Consider the following 18,610-nt stretch of genomic DNA (forward strand, 5'->3'; position numbering starts at 1 on the left):
TAGGAGTGACCACCAGGGATCAACCCTGGTTCAATGAGGAGTGTAGAAGTACATGCCAGGAGCAGCACCAGGCGTATCTAAAAATGAGGTGCCAACCTGCTGAAGCTACAACACAGCACTACATGCATGTTAAACAGCGGAAGCAACATGCTATAGACAGAGCTAAGCAATTCCACAACCAACGGATCAGATCAAAGCTCTGCAGTCCTGCCACATCCAGTCGTGAATGGTGGTGGACAATTAAACAGGAGGAGGAGGCTCTGTGAACATCCCCATCCCCAATGATGGCAGAGTCCAGCACATGAGTGCAAAAGACAATGCTGAAGCATTTGCAACCATCTTCAGCCAGAAGTGCTGAGTGGATGATCCATCTCGGCCTCCTCCCGATATCCCTACCATCACAGAAGCCAGTCTTCAGTCAATTTGATTCACTCCACGTGATATCAAGAAAAGGCTGAGCGCATTGGATACAGCAAAGGCTATGGGCCCCGGCAACATCCCAGCTGTAGTGCTGAAGACTTGTACTCCAGAACTAGCTGCGCCTCTAGCCAAGCTGTTCCAGTACAGCTACAACACCGGCATCTACCCGACAATGTGGAAAATTGCCCAGTTATGTCCTGTCCACAAAAAGCAGGACAAATCCAATCCGGCCAATTACCACCCCATCAGTCTACTCTCAATCATCAGCAAAGTGATGGAAGGTGTCGTCGACAGTGCTATCAAGCGGCACTTACACACCAATAACCTGCTCACCGATGCTCAGTTTGGGTTCCACCAGGACCATTTGGCTCCAGACCTCACTACAGTCTTGGTCCAAACATAGACAAAAGAGATAAATTCCAGAGGTGAGGTGAGAATGACTGCCCTTGACAACAAGACAGCATTTGACCGAGTGTGGCACCAAGGAGCCCGAGTAAAATTGAAGTCAATGGGAATCAGGGGCAAAACTCTCCAGTGGCTGGAGTCATACCTAGCACAAAGGAAGATGGTAGTGGTTGTTGGAGGCCAATCATCTCAGCCCCAGGACATTGCTGAACGAGTTCCTCAGGGCAGTGTCCTAGGCTCAACCATCTTTAGCTGCTTCATCAATGACCTTCCCTCCGTCATAAGGTCAGAAGTGGGGATGTTTGTTGGTGATTGCACAGTGTTGAGTTCCATTCGCAATCCCTCAGATCATGAAGCAGTCCGTGCCCGCATGCAGCAAGACCTGGACAACATTCAGGCTTGGGCTGATAAGTGGCAAGTAACATTTGGGCAAGACAAATGCCAGGCAATGACCCTCTCCAACAAGAGAATCTAACCACCTCCCCTTGACAGTCAACGGCATTACCATCGCCAAATCCCCCACCATCAACCTCCTGGGGGTTACCACTGACCAGAAATTTAATTGGACCAGCCACATAAATAATGTGGCTACAAGAGCAGGTCAGAGGCTGGGTATTCTGTGGTGGTGACTCACCTCCTGACTCCCCAAAGCCTTTCCACCATCTACAAGGCACAAGTCAGGAGTGTGATGGAATACTCTCCACTTGCCTGGATGAGAGCAGCTCCAACAACACTCAAGAATCTTGACACCATCCGGGACAAAGCAGCCTGCTTCATCAGCACCCAAGCCACCACCCTAAACTTTCACTCCCTTCACCACTGGGGTACCATGGCTGCAGTGTGTACCATCTACAAGATGCTCTGCAGCAACTCACCAAGGCTTCTTCGACAGCACCTCCCAAACCTGCGACCTCTACAACCTAGAAGGACAAGGGCAGCAGGCACATGGGAACAACACCACCTGCATGTTCCCCTCCAAGTCACACACCATCCCGACTTGGAAATATATCGCCGTTTCTTCATCGTCGCTGGCTCAAAATCCTTGAACTCCCTACCTAACAGCACTGTGGGAGAACCTTCATCACACGGACTGCAGCGGTTCAAGAAGGCAGCTCACCACCACCTTCTCAAGGGCAATTAGGGATGGGCAATAAATGCTGGCCTTGCCAGCGATGCCCACATCCCATGAACGAATAATTTTTAAAAAGCAGAACCTCATGCCTAGTTCTGCCGATGTCGTTGATTCCCATGTGGACCATGACAACTGGATCCTCCCCCTCATGCTCCAAATTCTTTTCCAACCGTGAGGAGATGTCCTTAACGCTGGCACTGGGCAGGCAACACAACCTTTGGGACTCTTGGTCGTGGCTGCAAAGAACAGTATCTATCCCCCTGACCATACTAACCCCTACCACTACCACCTTCCTTTTTACTCCCCCCACTTGAATGGCCTCATGAACCACGGTGCTGAGGTCGGTTTGCCCATCCTCCCTGCAGCCCTTGTTCTCATCCATACAGGTAGCATGTACCTATTGGACAATGTCAAAGGCTGAGGCTCCTCCATCACTGCATCCTGGGTCCCCATACCTGCCTGACTCGCAGTCACATCCTCCTGTCCCTGACACAGGCCAAATCTAAACTACTAACTAACGTAAGGGGTGTGACTGCCTCCTGGATCAAAGTGTCCAGATAACTCTTCCCCCTCCCTGATGCATCGCAATGTCTGCAGCTCGGTCTCCAGCTCAACAACTCTGAGCCGAAGTTCCTCGAGTTGCAGATACTTACTGCAGATGTGCTTGCTCAGGATCTCACTGCACTCCACCGACTCCCACATGCTGCAGTTACAACACATCACCTGCCCTGCCATCTCGATCTAACCTTGTTTTATAAATTTAATTCGTTAAAGTTTTCGATATTTTTAGTTTTATTAACTAATTAGTTTATATAGCTTAAGTTATTAAGCTAGATAAACTAATTACAGGGAGTGGTTCCTGCCCCCCCCCCCCCGCTCAGGTCCACTCTCTCCCCTTTTGCAGGGAGTGGTTCCTGGACCCCCCGCTCAGGTCCATACTCTCCCCTTTTGCAGGGAGTGGTTCCTGGACCCCTCGCTCAGGTCCACACTCTCCCCTTTTGCAGGGAGTGGTTCCTGGACCCCCCGCTCAGGTCCATACTCTCCCCTTTTGCAGGGAGTGGTTCCTGGACCCCTCGCTCAGGTCCACACTCTCCCCTTTTGCAGGGAGTGGTTCCTGGACCCCCCGCTCAGGTCCATACTCTCCCCTTTTGCAGGGAGTGGTTCCTGGACCCCCCGCTCAGGTCCACTCTCTCCCCTTTTGCAGGGAGTGGTTCCTGGACACCCCGCTCAGGTCCACTCTCTCCCCTTTTGCAGGGAGTGGTTCCTGGACCCCCCGCTCAGGTCCACACTCTCCCCTTTTGCAGGGAGTGGTTCCTGGACCCCCCGCTCAGGTCCACACTCTCCCCTTTTGCAGGGAGTGGTTCCTGGACCCCCCGCTCAGGTCCATACTCTCCCCTTTTGCAGGGAGTGGTTCCTGGACCCCCCGCTCAGGTCCATACTCTCCCCTTTTGCAGGGAGTGGTTCCTGGACCCCCTGCTCAGGTCCACTCTCTTGTGCTACTGCCACCACCACCCTCGCTGCCGCTTTTATAGGCCAATATTCTGGTTGGGACTGGCTGTTGGTGTTAGGAAAGATTACTGCTTTTTTCCATTCTAGGTGACTCCCTATGCAATTAACCTCCCTGGGGATTGGGTGAGCGGTCATCAGTTCATCTAACGGAGCCGACCAAGGTTATTTTTTTAAATTACTATTTGGTCTGTCCTGGGAGGCCCGGAGAATTTAATTAACAGCGCTATATCGGGCGAGTGTTGCTTTGGATGGCAGAAATCGGAGACGAGTGTGTATTAGTGAATCATTGATTTTACTTTAATGCTGAGGTATCATTTTACCATTTCCCTCAAAAAGAGTGATGACTAATGGCAGGTGAAATGGTTTTATTAGGTAGTGTTTTTTCTGAAAGTGTTTTTTTTCCCAGGGTGTGATGCTTCCTGAAGTGTCAACCAGCTCTCAGTTAATATCTATGAACCCACTGTAGAAGCCCTACGGAGCACCTTTTGCCATTTACATTAGTATAGCATCTACAGAAACAAGGAGAGATGTGAAATGTAGGGTCTCCTCTTGAAGCCAAAGTTGTCACTTGAATCAAAATCTTTCCTCAGAGGTAGGAGATACCTGGCTTTTTAAAGACAGCAAAGTACTTTGGGGAAGGATAGACCTGGGGAGCAAGTTCTATGTTAAATAAACCAATCTGAATCCAGCAAACATTTGTTCCATATAAGTGACATCCTACATTCCAGGTTGGCTGCAATTTTGTTGGAGGCTGCATATTGCTGAATCTGCTAGTAGTGACCTGCTCTCCGTACATCTCCGTTCCCAAAGCATCACATTCTCTTAATATATGGGCAGCAGCTGTAGTGAGTAGTTCTGAATAGAGGGGAAAAAAATGAAATTTCCAAACTCCAACCAAACTACACTAGTTTCCACCCCCTCTCCCTCACCAGTCTAGACTGTTGTCCTGAGGTTATCAAACTCCGTCACACTAGTCTTTTCTATATCTAACTTTACCCTGCTGTGGAGTTCCAAGTCAGGAGTAGTTCTAAGAGGGAGCAGTGTTAAAATTAATGGGAAGTAATTTGACCACGCATTCACCACTGCTGTATATATACTATTAGACATGTTTAACTGCAGTTGGGTAAAATATTTCAGAGTATCCTCTCCGAGACACCGTCTCAAAGATTTAACTCTCAAGTTATAGCATTTTGAAAATCACATCTCTTATACATTTTCAATGATAAAGCAAGGAAAAGGGCCACGGTCTGTTCTACAAGGACCCCCAAGTTTGAGAAGAGTAATCCTGAAGACCATGTAAATCAAGCAGCAATGGTTAAGCTTGAGTTTTTAAATCCTGTAGATTGTAAGAGGAAAGGAAGACTTGGAAAAGGAGGGGGAGGATCTAGTTGTCGTGGTCCATGTCAGCACCAGTGACATAAGGAAGAACAAGGAGGAGGTCCTGCTAAGGGAATATCAGAAGCTAGGAACTAAATTAAAAAGTAGAACCACACAGGCGGTAATCTCAGGATTACTACCCGAACCACATGCTAATTGGCAGAGGGATAAACAGATCAGGACGGTGGATGCGTGGGTGAAAGACTGGTGTGGGAAGGAGGGGTTCCATTTCATGGGACACTGGCACCAATACTGGGACAGGAAGGAGCTGTACCACTGGGACGGGCTCCACCTGAACTGGAATGGGACCAGAGTCCGAGCGGAGAGGATAAATAGGCCGGTGCATAAGGCTTTAAACTAGCAAGATCGGGGATGGGGGGGGGGGATCTGGTAGCAATAACAAAAGCTTAAAGATAAAAGAAACAGGGGATGAGTGTAAAGATCAGACCAGGGTAAGGAATAAAGATAATATAAATGGTCAAGGAAAAAATACACTTATAAAATGGAAGTATAAAAAGACTGTTAATTAAAGTAAAAGGAACAACTATTAAAGATGAATTAAACTCCCTGAAAAGCAATGTACATAGCGCCCAAAATAAAACGGGGGAACTGGAGGCAATAATCTGTAGCGAGGATGTTGTAGGAATAACTGAAACGTGGCTACATAAAGAACAGGACTGGCAACTAAATATTGCAGGTTATAACATAATCAGAAAGGATAGGGAAGGAAGGGGGTGGAGTAGCTGTACTAATTAGAGATAACACAATGGCAGTAGAGAAAGGGGACATAACTAACAGAAGGATAGAAACAGAATCCATATGGATTGAAATAAAAGATGAGAAGGAATCGATCACTAACAGGGGTATACTACAGACCACCTAATTGTGGAAAGGAGGTGGAAGAAGAAATATGTAAGCAAGTATGTGACATGAGTAAAGGACATGGAATAATAATCACGGGAGATTTTAACTACCCCCAAATAAACTGGTAAGAAGAGGTAGGTAAAGTGGTACAGGGACTGGAGATTTTACAGTGTGTGCAGGACTCCTCTCTTACCCAGTGTGTAAAAAGCCCAAGAGACTGCTGGATCTAGTAATGGGAAATGATCCAAAATAAACAAGAGAATTAAGCGTGGGGGTATATCCAGGCAATAGCAATCACAACATAATAAGGTGTAAGATAAAGATTGAGAAGGACATATGTTAAACAATGACCAAAGTAATAAATTGGAAAAAAGCTGATTTTCAGGGGCTGAAAATAAACTGGAAAAATTTACTGATAACAAAGAAATAGAACAGTAGTGAGAAACATTTCAAACGGTGATCAGTAGAGTCCAGGAGAAATGTATCCCACTAAAGAGCAAGAACAAACTATGATACACCACACAACATGGAAGAATAAAGAAATAAGGGCAAAATTGAAACTAAAGGAAAAGGCACACTCCAAGTACATCAACAACAGAGAGAATGACAAAAGGGAATATGAAAAGGTTAGGAAAGAAGTTTAAAAGAAACAATTAGGAAAGAAAAGAGAAACTGTGAAATTAAATTATCAAGGAATATAAAAAGATATAGTAAAGTATTCTATAGGTACATAAATAACAAAAGAAAAATCAGGATTGCAATAGGGCCATTAAGGGATGCACAAGATAAACTCACAGGTAACGGCAGCGAAATGGCAGAAATATTAAATAATTACTTTGCTTTGGTATTTACCAGGGAAAAAGATATAAAGATATTTAAGATAGAAAGGGGGGAGATTTGATTTAATTGATTTAATTTTGATTTAATTGACAGTATTGGTAGGAGTGACCACCGCACAGTTCCAGTGGAGACGAAGTCCCGTCTTTAAACTGAGGACACCGTCCATCATGTTATGTGGTGCTGCCAGCATGCTAAATGGGATAGATTCTGAACAGATCTAGCAATTCAAAACTGAATTGTATTCCACCACAATCTGTAACCTCATGGCCAGGCATCTCCCTCACTCTACCATTACCAACAAGCCAGGAGATCATCCCTGGTTCAACGAGGAGTGTATAAGGCCATGCCAGGAGCAGCACCAGGCATACATAAAATGAGTTGCCAACCTGGTGAAGCTACAACACAGGACTACATGCATGCTAAACAGTGGAAGCAGCATGCTAGAAACAAAACTAAGTGATCCCATAACCATCGGATCAGATCAAAGGCCTGCAGTCCTGCCGCATCCAGTTGTAAATGGTGGTGGACAATTAAACAACCAACGGGAAGAGGAGGCTCTGTGAACATCCCCATCCCCAATGATGGCACAACCAAGCACGTGAGTGCAAAAGACGAGGCTGAAACGTTTGCAACGAACTTCAGCCAGAAGATGATCCATCTCGGCCTCCTCCCAAGATCCCCACCATCACAGAAGCCAGTCTTCAGCCAATTCGATTCACTCCACGTGATATCAAGAAAAGGATGAGTGCACTGGATACAACAAAGGCTATGGGCCCCGACAACATCCCGGCTGTAGTGCTGAAGACTTGTGCTCCAAAACTAGCTGCGCCTCTAGCCAAGCTGTTCCAATACAGCTACAACACTGGCATCTACCCGACAATGTGGAAAATTGCCCAGGTATGTTCTATCCACAAAAAGCAGGATGAGTCCAATCCGGCCAATTACCGACCCATCAGTCTACTCTCAATCATCAGCAAAGTGATGGAAGGTGTCATCAACAGTGCTATCAAGAAGCACTTACTCACCAATAACCTGCTCACCGATGCTCAGTTTGGGTTCCGCCAGGACCACTCGGCTCCAGACCTCATTACAGCCATGGTCCAAACATGGACAAAAGAGATAAATTCCAGAGGTGAGGTGAGAATGACTGCCCCTGACTTCAAGGCAGCATTTGACCGAGTGTGGCACCAAGGAGCCCTAGTAAAATTGAAGTCAATGGAATCAGGGGGAAAACTCTCCAATGGCTGGAGTCATACCTAGCACAAAGGAAGATGGTAGTGGTTGTTGAAGGCCAATCATCTCAGCCCCAGAACATTGCTGCAGGAGTTCCTCAGGGCAGTGTCCTAGGCCCAACCATCTTCAGCTGCTTCATCAATGACCTTCCTTCCATCATAAGGTCAGAAATGGGGATGTTCGCTGACGATTGCACAGTGTTCAGTTCTATTTGCAAACCCTCAGATAATGGAGCAATCCATGCCCGCATGCAGCAAGACCTGGACAACATCCAGGCTTGGGCTGATAAGTAGCAAGTAACATTTGGGCCAGACAAGTGCCAGGCAATGACCATCTCCAACAAGAGAGAGTCTAACCACCTCCCCTTGACATTCAACGGCATTACCATCGCCGAATCCCCCACCATCAACATCCTGGGGGTCACCATTGACCAGAAACTTAACTGGACCAGCCATATAAATACTGTGGCTACAAGAGCAGGTCAGAGGCTGGGTATTCTGTGGTGGTGACTCACCTCCTGACTCCCCAAAGCCTTTCCACCATCTACAAGGCACAAGTCAGGAGTGTGATGGAATACTCTCCACTTGCCTGGATGAGTGCAGCTCCAACAACACTCAAGAAGCTCGACACCAACAAGGACAAAGCAGCCAGCTTGACTGGCACCCCATCCACCACTGTAAACATTCACTCCCTCCACCATCGGCCCACTGTGGTTGTAGTGTGTACCATCTACAAGATGCACTGCAGCAGCTCACCAAGGCTTTTTTGACAGCACCTCCCAAACCTCTAGCACCTAGAAGGACAAGGGCAGCAGGCACATGGGAACACCACCACCTGCACGTTCCCCTCCAAGTCGCACATCATCCTGACTTGGAAATATATCGCTGTTCCTTCATCGTCGCTGGCTCAAAATCCTGGAACTCCCTTCCTAACAGCACTGTGGGAGAACCGTCACCACACGGACTGCAGCGGTTCAAGAAGGCGGCTCACCACCACCTTCTCTCGGGCAATTAGGGATGGGCAATAAATGCCGGCCTCGCCAGCGATGCCCACATCCCATGAATGACTGAAAAAAAACTTAGAGAGGATAAAACCCTGGTCCTAATGAATTGCATCCGTGCATATTAAAAGAAGTTAGGGAAGAGGAAACAGAGGCACTATTACATATATATAAAAATTCACTAGAAAAGTGAATAATGCCAGAGGACTGGCAGACAGTTAATGTGATTCCTATATTTATTTGAAAAGGGAGATGGAACCAGTCCAGGAAACTACAGACCAATTAGCTCAATGGTGGTGATAGGAAAGATAATGGAATCCTCACTCAAAATGTAATAGAAAAACATCTAAAAACTGAAAATATAATAAAGAATAGTCAACACAGATTTCAAAAGGGAAGGTCATGCTAATGAATTCTTTGACAAAGTAACAGAAAGGGTGGATAAGGGTAATGTAGTAGATGTAATATATATGGATTTTCATAAGGCCTTCGATAAGGTACCACATAGTAGACTCATGACTAAGGTCAGAGCATGTGGAGTCAGGGAACAGATAGCAGAATGGATAGCAAGCTGGCTACAAACAGAAAAGAGAGAGTAGCAGTTAAAGGTAGTTACTCAGACTGGCAAAAGTTGGGAAGTGATGTTCCACAGGGATCGCTGCTGGGACCACTGTTGTTCACCATTTATGTAAACGATTTGGACTTGGGAATTCGAAGTAAAATTTCAAAATTTGCAGATGACACCAAATTGAGGATATAGTTAATATTGAGGAGGACTGTGACAAAATGCAGGAAGACATTAATAAACTTGCAGAACGGGTGTGTAATTGGCAAATGAATTTCAATATAGATAAGTATGAAGTATTACATTTTGATAGGAAGAATAAGGGGGCCACATACTGCTTGAATAATAAGAGTCTAAATGGGGTAGAGGAGCTGAGGGATCTGGGGGTAGATAAGAACATAAGAATATAAGAAATAGGAGCAGGAGTAGGCCATACGGCCCCTCGAGCCTGCTCCGCCATTCAATAAGATCATCGCTGATCTTCAACCTCAACTCCACTTTCCCGCCCAATCCCCATATCCCTTGATTCCCTTAGTGTCCAAAAATCTATCAATTTCAGTCTTGAATATACTCAATGACTGAGCATCCACAGCCCTCTGGGGTAGAGAATTCCAAAGATTCACAACCTTCTGAGTGAAGAAATTTTTCCTCATCTCGGTCCTAAATGGCCGACCCCTTTTCCTGAGAGTATGACCTCTTAGTTCTAGATTCTCCAGCCAGGGGAAACAACCTCTCAGCATCTATCATGTCTAGCTCTCTAAGAATTTTATACGTTTCAATGAGATCACCTCTCATTCTTCTAAACTCCAGAAAATACAGGCCCATTCTACTCAATCTCTCCTCACAGGACAACCCTCTCAACCCAGGAATCAATCTAGTGAACCTTCACTGCACCCCCTCTAAGGCAAGTATATCCTTCCCTAGGTAAGGAGACCAAAACTGTACGCAGTCCTCCAGGTCTGGTCTCACCAGAGCCCCATATAATTGCAGCAAGACCTCCTTACTCTTATACACCAACCCCTTGCAATAAAGGCCAACATACCATTTGCCTTCCTATTTGCTTCCTGTACCTGCATGTTAACTTTCTGTGATTCATGTACAAGGACACCCAAATCCCTCTGAACACCAACATTTCTTAGTCCCTCACATTTTACAAAATATTCTGCTTTTCCATTCTTCCTACCAAAGTGCATAATTTCGCATTTCTCCACATTATACTCCATCTGGCCCCTTCTTGCCCAGGGGGCAAGTTTCGGACTTAACTACATCACTCTCAAACTCAATATGAAATTCTATCATATTATGATCACTCTGCCCCAGAAGATCTCTTACTATGAGATTACTAATTAATCCTCCCTAATTACACAATGCTAGATCTAAAATAGCCTATTCCCTGGTTGGTTCCTCGACATATTGCTCTAGAAAACTGTCATGAATACATTCCATGAACTCGTCCTCCAAACTACTTTGGCCAATTTGATTTGCCCAGTCTATATGAAGATTAAAATCCCCATGATTATTGCATTGATCTTGTTACATGCTCCTCTAATTTCCTGATTTATACTCTGTCCAACACCATAACTACTTTTAGCGGGCCTATAAACTATTCCCACCAGTGTTTTCTGCCCCTTGTTATTTCTTAGCTCCGCCCATACTGATTCTACATCCTGATTTTCTGAGCTAAGATCCTTTCTCACTACTGCCTTTATCTCATCCTTTATTATCAGGGCTACCTTCCCTCCCCCCGCCTCCTTTTCCATTTTGCCTATCTTTTCTAAAAGTCAAGTACACTGGAATATTTAGTTCATCCTAAAACCATGCCTCAGTAATGGTTACTAGATCAAACCCATTTATCTCTATTGGTGCCGTTAATTCATCTATCTTGTTATGAATGCTTTGTGCATTCAGTTATAGCACCTTTAATTTTAACTTTTTATTATTTTTCCCTGATGTGAACTTAGTCATTAAATGCCCTATTAAACCATTGTTAAACTCTGTATCCCTTCCTGACACACTCGGCTTGGTTTTACCCAAATCGCTACTCTGCTCTACAGCTTTGACTTTTCTCTTTAGACGTATAAATTTATCCTTACCCGAACCCTCCCCCACTCTTAATAGTTAAGCCCTATCTACCGCCCTAGTTATTTGATTCACCAGGACACTGGTCCCAGCCTGGTTTAAGTGGAGCCCGTCCCAACGGAACAGCTCCCTCTTTCCCCAGTACTAGTGCCAGTGCCCCATGAATTGAAACCCCTGCCTCCCACACCACTCTTTCAGCCACACATTTAACCATCTAATCTGTTTGTCCCTATGCCAATTTGTGTATGGCTCAAGTGGTAATACCTTTGAGGTTCTGCTTTTTAATTTGCACCCTCACTCCTCAAACTCCCTCAGCAGAACCTCATTCCTAGTTCTACCTATGTCATTGTTCTTTTGTTCTTATTAATTGAGCCTTCAGGGAGCTTTTTTTGATACTAAATCACTAAAAGTAGCAATGCAGGTTAATAAGGCCATAAAAAAGCAAATCAAGCACTAAGGTTCATTTCTAGATGGATAGAATTCAAAAGCAGAAAAGTTATGTTAAACTTGTATGGAGCCTTGGTTAGACCACACTTGGAGTACTGTGCACAGTTCTGGTCTCCATATTATAAAAAGGATATAGAGGCACTGGAGAAGGTGCAAAAAAGATCTACTATGATTATACCAGAACTGAGATGTTATATCTATCAGGAAAGATTGAACAGGCTGGGGCTCTTTTCTCTAGAAATGAGAAGACTGAGGGGTGACATTAGAGGTCTTTAAGATTATAAAGGGGTTTGATAGGGTAGAAGTAGAGAAATGTTTGCACTTGTGGGGGAGACCAGAACTAGGGGCCATAAATATAAGATAGTCACTAATAAATCCAATAGGGAATTCAGGAGAAACTTCTTTACCCAAAGAATGGTTAGAATGTGGAACTCGCTACCAACAGGTCCATGCCGGTGTTTATTCCCCACACGAGTCTCCTCCCTCCCTACTTCCTTCAGCCCTATCAGCATATCCTTCCATTTCTTTCTCCCTAATGTGTTTATCCAGCTTCCCCTTAAATGCATCTATGCTAGTTGCCTCAACTACTCCATGTGGTAGCGAGTTCCACATTCTAACCACTCTTTGGAGTTTCCTCTCTCATTGCTTGTCTCTGTCCATCTTTCTTTTCTCTCAGATTTGGTCTGATACCCCCATTGGTGCCTTACAAAGGCCCCAAAATGGTCTTGACTGTTTACTCCAGATGTAGTTACAGAAGATTTTTATATTGTTCCTTAATCTAATTGTCTATTTTTGCATGTTTAGCCAGTTTTTTATAACAGTCTTCACCCTATTATACTGCTGTTTACCCACCATTGAGCTTGTGGACCTTTGAAGAACACACTCTTTTGTGCTCTTATTCCTTGCATTGCTTGCTTTGTTTCCTCTTATTCCTATTGGGATTCTTGCCCTCTGATATAAATTAATTTTGTAATCCTCGCATTGTGCAATTAAAAGCTTCTCCAAGCTTTGTCCCTCTAACCATCAATTCCAGTCCATCTCCATTAACAGCTACCCCATTCCCCCAAAGTCCACCTTCCCACAGGATCCCAGAACACTGCACACCATATTATGGAACATTAATTATGTGCAGTGTCCGGGGAGCCTGTATATTAATCAGGGCCAGTTTTATGGATCAGTCTCTCTTTCATGATGTTTAGGAAAGTAAAATAGAAGTACAAATTGGCTGAAATTTTGATGCTTTGTCTGAATGTTTATGTAGGGGAATGAGCACGAGAGGGACCTCTGGGTGTTGTATTATTTGGAAATACAGAATGAATCAACCAGGCATTGTGTTTAAAGAATATACTACGCATCAATCATCTGATCATTAGTTGCATAAGATTAGTTGGGGAGAGAGATGGTAGTGTTCAATGGCCTGCTTATTCTGAATGATTGGTGGTGTCATTGTAAGAATGATTAACACCCGTCATATCAAATTCCTTTCTCTTATAAATAGTTTCATATATTGGTCAGCTTGGCCTAGCTGGTAGCACTCTTGCTTCTGAACCAGAGGCTGTGGGTTTAAACCCCTCTCCAGGACTTGAGGATAGGATTTGGTCTGTTGCTTCAATACAGCACTGAGGGGATGCTGCATTGTTGGAGGTGCCATCCTTCATAGAAATTACAAGGAAACAGACCGTTCAGCCCAATCAGACCTTGTTGGTGTTTATCCTCCACACGAGCAGCAGTCCTAATCCCATGTGCCCCATATCCTTTAATGCTCCTTTCCTTCAGCCACCTATCTAACCTCTTAAATGTTGACAGGGTCTCTGCTTCAATCATTAACTCCAGTAGTGTAAACCACAGCCCCACGACCCTCTGTGTGTTAATAAAAAAAGTTTCTCCTGCTCTTTGTCCTAAATCTCTTACATTTAATCTTATACCTTTGTCACTTTGTTCTAGACCCCACCGCCTCCCCCCCCAACCACTGGAAACAGTCAGTTTCTATCAACTCTGTCCCACCTCTTCATAATTCTAAACACCTCCATCAAATCATCCCATAATTCTAATAAAAATAGCCCAAATTTTTTTGAGTCTTTCTTCGTATTTGTATTGCCTCAAACCAGGCAACATTATGCATAGCAGCAGTCCTCCTGCAAGCTGTTGAGTGTGACCCCATGTACCTACTCTGGTGGCTTCAGGTGGATGTTAAGGTTCCCATGGCACGATTTCAGGAACAGCAGAGAGGCCTCCCAGTGTCCTGGCCAATATTCTTCCCTCAACTAACACCATCAAAAACAGATTAACTTGTCATTCAACTCATTGTTCTTTGTCATTATCAAGCCATTGTCTTCAGTCCCTGCCACAAACTCCTTTCTCCCTGGCCACTGTCTGAGGCTGAACCAGACCGTTCACAACTTTGGTGTCCTATTTGACCCTGAGATGAGCTTTCGACCACATATCTGCTCCATCACCAAGACCGCCGACTTCCACCTCCACAACATTGCCTGTCTCCCCCCCTGCCTCAACTCAGTTGCTGCTGAAACCCTCATCCATGCCTTTGTTACCTCTAGACTTGACTATTCCAATGCTCCACCCTCTTTCACCCTCCATAAACCTGAGCTCATCCAAAACTCTGCTGCCCGTACCCTAACTCACACCAAGCCCCGTTCACCCATCACCCCTATTCTCGCTGACCTACATTGGCTCCCAGTCTGGGAATGCCTCGAATTTAAAATTTTCATCCTTGTTTTCAAATGCCTCCATGGCCTCACCCCTCCCTACCTCTGTAACCTCCTCCAGCCCTACAACCCTCCGAGATCTCTGCGCTCCTCCAATTCTTGCCTCTTGTGCACCAATTGGCTTCCATATCTTCAGCTGCCTAGGCCCTAAACTCTGGAATTCCCTCCCATAACCTCATTACCTCTCCCTCCTCCTTTAAGACACTCCTTAAAACCTACCTCTTTGGCCAAGCTTTTAGTCACCTGTCCTAATATCTCCTTCTGTGGCTCAGTGTCAAATTTTGTTTGATAATCGCTCCTGTGAAGCGCCTTGGGACGTTTTACTATGTTAGCAATAGTATATGAATGCAAGTTGTTGTTGTTGTGGAACTTTGTTGTGTGAAAAATGGCTCTGGCATTAGTCACTGCGCTTCAAAATAATTCATAGTATGTGAAGCGCTTAGGGACATTTCAGAAATGTAATAAGATAATATATAAACACAAGTTCCTTTCTCAAGAATTCAGTTCAACATTTCCACAAAAAGAGGCACCTCCGACAATGCAGCACTCTCACAACACTGTGCTGAAGTAACAGCTTAGATCGTGCTCAAGTCCTGGAGTGGGACTCAAACTCACAAGCTTTTGCCTCAGAGGTGGCAATGCTACCACTGAGCCAAGCCTGACACCTTGAGAATGATGGTTTTTGCCCACTTTGGAGTACTCCGTGTACCCAAGCACTCCCAAATCAGATCCAGCATAGGTTGGAATAAAATCACAGAAAATTTACAGCACAAAATGAGGCCATTCGGCCCATCGAGTCCGTGCCGGCTCTATGCAAGAGCAATCCAGCTAGTCCCACTCCTGCGTCCTATCCCCGTAGCCCTGCAAATTTTTTCCTTTCAAATACTTATCCAGTTCCCTTTTGAAAGCCACGATTGAATCTGCCTCCATCATCCCCCGCTTGCAGTGCATTCCAGATCCTAACCACTCGTTGCGTAAAAAAGTTTTTCCTTATGTTACCTTTGGTTCTTTTGCCAATCGCCTTAAATCAATGTCCTCTGGTTCTTGACCCTTCCGCCAATGGGAACAGTTTCTCTCTCTATCCACTCTGTCCAGATCCTTCATGATTTTAAATACCTCTATCAAATCTCCTCACAACCTTCTCTGTTCCAACGATGCAGAGCAAAGTTCCCCCTCCTCTGCTCCAACAATGTTTCTTTATCCTAACCTCAGAAGTGTATTCTCTACCTCACCAGTGTGACATTTCCATTTCTCAAACTAGCCTTTCCTACATTGGCCCGGATGCAGCGCGAGTCTCGCTATGCTAACTAGAATCATAGAATGATACAGCACAGAATGAGGCCATTTGGCCCATCGTGCCTGTGCTGGCTCTTTGAAAGAGCTATCCAATTAGTCACACTCCCCTGTTCTTTCCCTATAGCCATGCAAATTTTTCCTCTTCAAATATTTATCCAATTCCCTTTTGAAAGTTATTATTGAATCAGGCAGTGCATTCCAGATCATAACAATTCGCTGCGTAAAAATGTTTTTCCTCATGTCACCTCTGGCTTTTTTACCAAATACCATAAATCTGTGTCCTCTGGTTACCAACCCTTCTGCCACTGGATTCAGTTTCTCCTTATTTACTCTATTAAAACCCTTCATGATTTTGAACATCTCTATCAAATCTCCCCTAAACCTTCTCTGCTCTAAGGAGAACAACCCCAGCTTCTCTAGTCTCTCCTCATAACTTACGTCCCTCATCCCTGGTACCATTCTAATAAATCTCTTCTGCACCCTCTCTAAGGCCTTGATATCCTTCCTAAAGTGTGGTTCCTAACCAATGTTTTATAAAGGTTTAGCATAACTTCCATTCTTTTGTAATCTATGCCTCTATTTATAAAGCCCAAGATCCCATATGCTTTTTTAACATCCTTCTCAACTTGTTCTGCGATCTTCAAAGACTTGTGTACGTACACCTCTAAGTCTCTCTGTTCCTGCATCCCCTTTAAAATTGTACCATTTAGTTTATATTGCCTCTCCTCATTCTTCCTACCAAAATATATCTAACTATTCCCCAGAAGTAAAAACCTCTCAATTCTTTATTACTGCCTTATTGCCCAGGGAATTCGGATGGCTCCTGTAAGACTGAACTTCGGAGTGATAAATACACTCATAAATTCCCTGTGACCTAATGATTTTGTAGTAAAAGTTTTGTGAAATGTAAAGTAGATCTGTTTATGATATTTACACCAAATGAATAGATGGGGCATAATGGCATCGACTGATTTGATCAATTTGATGGCATTTTGGTTCCTGTCTCAGAACTGCAAGCACGGGAATTTGAAATGACAAGCTATTTTAAAGCAGGATTTTATCCAGTCTATTAATTCCAAATGAGTCATTAAGGTTTGTAATGATAACAGTAATGGGATGTTACATCAACGCTTCAAAGTCATATAATGTGAGCACCTGACAACTTTTCAGAAAAAAAGGTGAAATTTCTAATTATGAAATTGCTGCTATTATTCCACAATAAGGAACAAAAACATTTAATTAGGAGCTGGGTAATAATTTTCTCCACTCCAAGAGATACACTGACCACACTTAAGATGCTTTGTAGCATTTCTACACCATGCTTACGCAATAGGATTAAACTCAGTTTAAGTTGTGGGATGGGCAGTACTTTCTTGACATTGGGTTCACCTGTAATATCATTTACTCCTACTCCTCCCATGTTCAGTATTCTTCCAATCCTCCTTAGATATGGGGGTGTTGCCAGAGGACTGGAGAATTGCAACTATTACACTCTTATTCAAAAAAGGGTGTAAGGATAAACCCAGCAACTACAGACCAGTCAGTTTAACCTCGATGGTGGGGAAGCTTTTAGAAATGATCATTCGGGACAAAATTAATAGTCATTTGGACAAGTGTGGATTAATAAAGGAAAGCCAGCATGGATTTGTTAAAGGCAAATCGTGTTTAACTAACCTGATAGAGTTTTATGATGAGAAAACAGAGAGGGTAGATGAGGGCAATGCGGTAGATGTTATGTATATGGACGTTCAAAAGGCGGTTGATAAAGTGTCACATGATAGGCTTGTCAGCAAAGCCGAATCCCATGAAATAAAAGGGGCAGTGGCAGCATGGATATAAAATTAGCTATGTGACAGGAAACAGAAAGTTGCAGTGATTGGTTGTTTCTCAGACTGGAGGAAGGTATACAGTAGTGGTCCCCAGGGGTCGGTACTAGGACTACTGCTTTTCTTGATATATATTAATGACCTAGACTTGGGGTGTACAGGGCATAATTTCAAAATTTGCAGATGACATAAAACTTGGAAGTATAGTGAACAGTGAGGAGGATAGTCATAGACTTCAAGAGGACATATTCAGGCTGGTGGAATGGGCAGACACGTGGCAGATGAAATTTAACGCAGAGAAGTACGAAGTGATACATTTTGCTAGGAAGAACGAGGAGAGGCAATATGAACTAAAGGGCACAATTCTAAAGGGGGTGCAGGAACAGAGAGACCTGGAGGTATAGATGCACAGGTCGTTGAAGGTGGCAGCGCAGGTTGAGAAAGTGGTTAAAAAAGCAAACGGGATCCGGGGCTTTATAAATAGAGGCATAGAATACAAAAGCAAGGAGGTTGTGATGAACCTTGATAAAACACTGGTTCGGCCATAACTGGATTAAAGTGTCCAGTTCTGGGCACAGCACTTTAGGGAGGATGTGAAGGCCTTAGAGAGGGTGCAGAAGAGATTTACTAGAATGGTTCCAGGGATGAGAGACTTCAGTTACATGGATAGACTGGAAAAGCTAGGGTTGTTCTCCTTAGAGCAGAGAAGGTTGAGAGGAGATTTGATAGAGTTGTACAAAATCATGAGGAGTGTAGACAGAGTGGATAGAGAGAAACTGTTCCCATTGACGGACGGGTCGGGAACCAGAGGACATAGATTTAAGGTGATTGGCAAAAGAACCAAAGGCAACATGAGCTGGTTATGATCTGGAATGCACTGCCTGAAAGGTTGGT

The sequence above is a fragment of the Heptranchias perlo genome, chromosome 19, assembly GCF_035084215.1.
Source record: "Heptranchias perlo isolate sHepPer1 chromosome 19, sHepPer1.hap1, whole genome shotgun sequence".
In the NCBI taxonomy this organism is placed as follows: Eukaryota; Metazoa; Chordata; class Chondrichthyes; order Hexanchiformes; family Hexanchidae; genus Heptranchias; species Heptranchias perlo.